This window comes from Tachyglossus aculeatus, unplaced genomic scaffold (assembly GCF_015852505.1).
Source record: "Tachyglossus aculeatus isolate mTacAcu1 unplaced genomic scaffold, mTacAcu1.pri scaffold_156_arrow_ctg1, whole genome shotgun sequence".
In the NCBI taxonomy this organism is placed as follows: domain Eukaryota; kingdom Metazoa; phylum Chordata; class Mammalia; order Monotremata; family Tachyglossidae; genus Tachyglossus; species Tachyglossus aculeatus.
In genome coordinates, this window is record NW_024044879.1 from 195,697 (window position 1) to 202,838 (window position 7,142).

The 7,142-nt window shown below is 45.4% G+C and overlaps 1 non-coding gene across 1 annotated transcript; it reads left to right on the forward strand.

The window, feature by feature from the left end:
• The first annotated feature begins 920 nt into the window (after window positions 1–920).
• LOC119923209 lies at window positions 921–1,058 on the forward strand. The gene has a single exon (XR_005448790.1). It is a non-coding gene; the product is annotated as a small nucleolar RNA SNORA7 (small nucleolar RNA).
• Window positions 1,059–7,142: the final 6,084 nt, after the last annotated feature.

Sequence of the window (7,142 nt, forward strand, 5' to 3'; positions counted from 1 at the left end):
GCTTGGATGTAGCTCCTGGACCACCAAGAACTCGAGGAGGAGGAATTCTTTCACTACTGTGCGACTGACCATTTCTTTCCTGCAACTTCAAGGGAAAAGGTCCCAACCAGGAGTTCTGATGAGGAAAGGAGAAAATCAAAATGGCAGATCCTTAGAGCAACAACTAACCTCTCTGTGGGCAGGACGATGTCGACTTCTTCAGTGGAGCAGGGCCTGCCATTTCCTTAACGACCTCAATGGGTGGAATGTTCGCAGTAGCAGCCTACTACAATTCCTTATCTCTCAACTCAGTATGTCCAAGACTGAACTCCTTATCTTCCCTCCAAAATCCTGCCCTCTCCCTGACTTTCCCGTCACTGTAGACAGCACTACAATCTTTCCCGTCTCACAAACCTGCAATCTTGGTGTCATCCTCTACTCCGCTCTCTCGTTCATCCCTCACATCCAATCCGTCACCAAAACCTGCCCGTCTCACCCCCGAAACATCGCCAAGATCGACGCTTTCCTCTCCATCCAAATCGCTACCTTGCTGGTTCACTCTAACAAAGACTTCCTTTACATCCCACCAAATCTTCTCCATGCACTTTCATGGCTCCGTCATTTTGGGTTCTCCTTACTTGAGAAGCAGCGTGATCTAGTGGAGAGAGCACAGGCCCGGGAGTCAGAGACCCTGGGTTCTCGTTCTGGCTCTGCCACATCCTTTCTGAGTGACATTGGGCAAGTCACCTAACTTCTCTGTTGCCTGAGTTCCCTCATCAGTAAAGCGGACATTTAATACTTGTTCTCTTCCCTACATAAACTGCGAGCCCCACATGGGACCTGATTATCTTATATCTATCCCAGCGCCTAGTACAGTGCTTGGCATATAATACGAGCTTTTGAAGTACCATGATTAATTACAATAGAATAATTAATTGAGACCCCTCTCAGGGTCGCAACCGGAGAGTTTCCAGTACTCTACCAGTCTCAGCTATAGGAGGGAGAGTCAAGCAGAGGCCTACCCATTCCATTCCTAGCTTGTGCAGTGGCTAGAGAGTGGAAGGCAATCTGTTATAAGTTAAAACATCCCTGTGCGGGGAGGCAGCAGTATGGGACAGAGTTGAGGATGGAGCCTCTAGTTTACTGCATGGAAGGAGGAAATGGTAAATCACCTCCGCAATTTTACCAAGAAAACTCTACAGATACACTACCAGAACGATTGCAGATGGAGAGCGGGATGTTCTGGGAGAGATGTGTCCGTGGTGTTCGCTATGGGTCGTAAACAATTTGATAGCATTAGACAAGACAAGACAATTAATTGAGTGATTAATTACAATAGATAGGATCTCTGCCCACAAGGAGCTTACAGTCTACAGTATCTCTCTCTTTCTCTGTCTCTCTCAGTAAATCAATCGATGGTGTTTATTGAGCATCTGCTGTGTGCAGAGCACTGTAGTGAGGTTTAAGGAATATATTACTTAGGATGGTTTAGGATTACTTACCATTCCTTTCCAAACTCCTTGAAAGAGTCGTCTACACACGCTGCCTCGAATTCCTTAATGCCAACTCTCTCCTTAACCCCCTCCAACCTGGCTTCCGTCCATTACACTTCGTAGAAACTGCCCTCTTAAAGGTTACCAATGACCTCCTTCTTGACAAATCCAACAGCTCCTACTCTATCCTAATCCTCTTCGACCGCTCAGCTGCCTTCGACAATGCGGACCACCCCCTTCTCCCCAACACGCAATCCAAACTTGGCTTCACAGACTGCATCCTCTCCTGGTTCTCCTCTTATCTCTCCGGCGGTTCATTCTCAGTCACCTTTGTGGGCTCCTCCTTCCCACCCATCTCCTTACTGTAGGGCTTCCTCAAGGGCCAATTCTTGGTCCCCTTCTGTTCTCTATCTACACTCACTCCCTTGGTGAACTCATGTGCTCCCACAGCTTCAACTGTCATCTCTACGCTGATGACACCCAAATCTACATCTCTGCCCCTGCTCTCTCTCCCTCCCTCAGGGCTCGTATCTCCTCCTGCCTCCAGGACATCTCGCCATCTAAAACTCAACATGTCCAAGACTGAACTCGTTATCTTCCCTCCCAAACCCTGCCCTCCCCCGAACTTTCCCTTCACTGTAGACGGCACTACCATCCTTTCCGTCTCACGAGCCCACAACCTTGGCATCATCCTCGACTCCACTCTCTCGTTCACCCCTCACATCCAATCCGTCACAAAAACCTGCCGGTCTCAAATCCGCAACATCGCTAATGTCCGCCCTTTTCTCTCCATCCAAACCTCTACCCTGCTGGTTCAATCTCTCATCCTATCCCTACTGGATTACTGCATCGGCCTCCTCTCTGATCTCCCATCCTCCTGTCTCATCCCACTTCAGTCTATACTTCACGCTGCTGCCCGGATCATCTTTGTGCAGCAATGTTCTGGGTATCTTAAATGCTCCTCAAAAATCTCCAATGGCTGCCTGTCAACCTACGCATCAAGCAAAAAGTCATCACTCTAGGCTTTTAGGCTCTCCATCACCTCGCCTCCTCCTACCTCAGCTGCCTTCTCTCCTTCTACAGCCCAGCCCGCACCCTCCACTCCTCTGCCGCTAACCACCTCTCTGTACCTCGTTCTTGCCTGTCCCACCATCGACCCCTGACCCATGTCCTCCCGCTGGCCTGGAATGCCTTCCCTCTGCACATCCGCCAAGCTAGCTCTGTTCCTCCCTTCAAAGACCTACTGAGGGCTCACCTACTTCAGGAGGCCTTTCCAGACTGAGCCCCCTTTTTTTCTCCTCCTCCCCATCCCCCTGCCCTACCTCCTTCCCCTCCCAACAGCACCTGTATAAATGTTTTTTTACAGATTTATTACTCTATTTTACTTTTACATATTTATTATTCTTTTTATTTTGTTAATGATGTGCATCTAGCTTTATTTCTATTTATTCCGATGACTTGACACCTGTCCACATTTTTCATTTTGTTGTCTGTCTCCCCACTCTAGACTGTGAGCCTGTTGTTGAGTAGGGACCGTCTTTATATGTTGCCAAATTGTATTTCCCAAGTGCTTAGTACAGTGCTCTGCACACAGTAAGAGGTCAATAAATACGATTGAATGAATGAATGAATGAATGAATGATGGGGACTTTGTCTAACCTGATTAATTTGCATCTATCCCGAGCTTAGTCTAACACTTGGTATATAGTACGTATTTACCAAACAGCATAATTAATCTCAATACAATAGAGTTGGTAGATGCAATCTCTGTCCACAAGGAGTTTACAGTCTCTCTCTCTCAGTCTCTCTCTTTCTCCATCGCTTTCTATCACTCTCCCTCTCCCTCCCTCTTTCTCTGTGTCCAATGCCATCCCTTGTGAGGGGAACTTGGAGAGGGTACCTCACAGAATTGCGTGGAACTGACAGAGCCACAGCAATCAGTCAATGGATTCTAGACTGTGAGCCCACTGTTGGGTAGGGACTGTCTCTATATGTTGCCAACTTGTATTTCCCAAGCGCTTAGTACAGTGCTCTGCACACAGTAAGCGCTCAATAAATCCGATTGATTGATTTATCAGGCCCATACCCTGTACAGATCACTGTCCTAGATGCTTGTGAGAGTACAATAGAGTTAGAAGACATTAATCCTTTCCTCCAAAGAGCTTACAATCTAGTATGGGAGATAGACATTAAAGTAATTACAGCTAAGAGGAAGCCAGAGAGGACAGAGTTGTGTCTTTAAGTGCAATGTGCTGTGTGAAAGTAACCATGGTCATTGGGGAGGAAATACTGTGGGGAGATGAATGAATAATCTGGGAAGATCTCTTGAAGGAGATGTGATTCTAGAAAGATATTCAAGATGCGAAGAGTGGTGGTCTGCCGGATGTGAAGGTGGAGGGTGTTCCAGGGAGGGGGAAAGCAAGAGATTGATAGTGAGAAATATAAGAATGAGGCAGGGTGGCATGAGAGGAATGAAGTGTGTGAGCTGGGGTACTGTGGGAGAAGACAGGGCTTAAGGGGAGAAGAAAGAGCTAAATTGAGTGACGTAAAGCCAGTGGTCAGTAGTTTCTGCTTGCGTATGATTCCTTGCATTCATGCAAACAATCAATCAATTGATCAATCTCCAACTTAGGATGGAAGCCCCATGTGGGCCAGGGATGGTATCCAACCTGATAAAACCTCAGTGTGTAGGATAGTGCTCTACACATTGTAAGCACTCAATAAATACCACTGATTGGATGAGAGTTGAGGACCTCCAACAAGCAACACCCCCCGCAGTGACTCTTCCAGCCCTTAAGCCGCTACTCCCTGCCTTCCAGTTCCCAAATGAACAACCCAGAGGCTCAACCTCATCACTGCCCCTCATCACTGCCCCTCTCTCCGCCCCCATTTCTCCATTTATAAAATGTGGTAGGGAAGGGCCCACCCAGGGAGACTCAGTTTGATTATGCTGTAGAGGCCATGATGGGTAGATCAGCTTCTTGATTTTTCCCTAGGTGAAGGTGAAATAACTGAGACCTCCGAATTTCCATTTGCTAGCTCTTCAGGCGTGTAAAGGACTCAAAATTGAATGGGTGAATCATTATGTTTTATTACCAAGATGTCTTTAGAGATAGTCTCCTGGGAGTCCCAAAGAATATAAACTAGACACCCAAATAGAAGCATCCAAGAGAAGCAGCATGGCTCAGTAGAAAGAGCATGGGCTTTCGAGTCAGTGATCATGGGTTCAAATCTCGGCTCCACCAATTGTCAGCTGTGTGACTTTGGGCATGTCACAACTTGTCTGCTCCTCAGTTACCTCATTTGTAATAATAATAATAATAATAACAATAATAATAATAATAATAGTAATAATGGTATTTGTGGAGCACTTACTATGTGCAAAGCACTGTTCTGTAAAATAGTAATTGACTGTGAGCCCCTGTGGGACAATCTGGTCACCTTGTAACCTCCCCAGTGCTAGGAACAGTGCTTTGCACGTAGTAAGCGCTCAATAAATGTCATCATCATTATTATAATTAAATAGCCCCAGTGGGTCTTGCAATGACAATACAGCACTTTCTTTCTCCCCTTCCTCTTCCTCTCCCACTCAACTCTCTCCTGACTCCTGTCACTCTGTCTCTGTATTGCTCTTTCTCACTTCCTCAATTCTCCCTTTCTCTTTCTCCCTGTTCCTCTGTTCATCTCTCTCTTTCTGCCTTTCAAGACAGGATACTTATTATTATCATAATTATTATGGTATTTATTAAGGACTTACTATGATAGTTATAGTAATCAATCAGTGGTATTTATTGAGCACTTACTATGTGCAGAGTACTGTCTTAAGTGTTTGGGAAGGTATAAGACAACAGATTTGACAGATCTGATTCCTTCCCTCAGGGAACTTACAGCTCAGGGGTGAGGAGAGGAGGGGTGGACTGGGAGACTAAACTTCTCTGTGCCTCAGTTACCTCATCAGTCAAATGGGGATTCAGTACCGGTTTTCCTTCCTACTTAGATTGTGGGCCCCATGTGGAACCTGATCGTCTTGTATTTTTGTAAAGTGCTTGGCACATAGTAAACTTTTAACAAGTACCACAATTATTATTATCATCATTACTACTACCATTACTACTACTGCTGTTACTTATATCACTTATATCACTACCATTATTGCTACTACTGTTGCATTGTCATTTTCCAAGCACTAACTATAGTGGGCTGCACAGAAGAAGTGCACAATAAATACCAATGATTGATCCCCCTCCACATCCGCCAAGCTAGCTCTTTTCCTCCCTTCAAGGCCCTACTGAGAGCTCACCTCCTCCATGAGGCCTTCCCAGACTGAGCCCCCTCCTTCCTGTCCCCCTCCTCCCCCTCTCCATACCCCCGCCTTACCTCCTTCCCTTCCCCACAGCACCTGTATATATGTTTGTACATATTTATTGCTCTATTTGTTTTACTTGTACGTATCTATTCTGTTTATTTTATTTTGTTAATATGTTTTGTTTTGTTCTCTGTCTCCCCCTTCTAGACTGTGAGCCCACTGTTGGGTAGGGACCGTCTCTATATGTTGCCAACTTGTCCTTCCCAAGAGCTTAGTACAGTGCTCTGCACACAGTAAGAGCTCAATAAATACGATCGAATGAATGAAATGAATTACTATGCCTTATCATGACTACTGTCACTATTACTATTGTTGCTACTATTACTACTATTGTTACTAGTACTACAACCACTACTATATTTCTACTGCTGCTACCATGGCTACTACTATTACTACTGCTATTATTACTAATACCTCTCCTACTACTAGTAGTAGGAGTAGTAGAGAAGCAGCGTGGCTTAGTGGAAAGAGCATGGGCTTGGGAGTCAGAAGTCGTGGGTTGTAATCATGACTCTGTCACTTGTCAGCCGTGTAACTTTGGACAAATCACTTCATTCTCTGGGCCTCAGTTACCTCATCTTTAAAATGGGGATTAAGACCGTGAGCCCCACGTGGGACAACCTGATTACCTTGTATCTACCCCAGCACTTAGAACAGTGCTTGCCACATAGTAAATGCTTAACAAATGTCATTATTATTATTATTACTACTGCTACTATTATTGCTACTATTACAGCTACTACTACTATTACTACTGCTGCTAAAATGACTACTACTGCTACAATTACTAGGGCTACTACTACTGCTACTGCTACGACTGCTTCTATTACTATTACTTCTGCTGCTATTACTACTTCTACTACTAATATTTGTGTAATTTGTTAATTGCTTACGATGCTCCAGGCACTGTACTAAACCCTGGGGTGGTTACAAGCAAATTGGATTGTACACAGTCCCAGTCCCATGTGGAGCTCACAGTCTCAACCCCCATTTTACAGATGAGGTAACTGAGGCATAGAGAAGTGAAATGACCTGCCCAAGGTCGTACAGCAGACAAGTGGTGGAGCAGGGATTAGAACCCTTGACCTTCTGACTCCCAGGCCAGTGCTCTACCCACTACACCAAAATACTCCTCCTCCACCATTTTCTCCTCCCCCTCCTCCTCCTCCTCTTGCTACCACTACTATTACTCCCCATTGCCCCAACTCCCTCCCTTTTCTCTACCGCCCTCCCCACCCCAAAGCACTTGTGTACATATGTGCCTATTGTAATTGTATTTATTTTATTAATGATGTGGATAAATC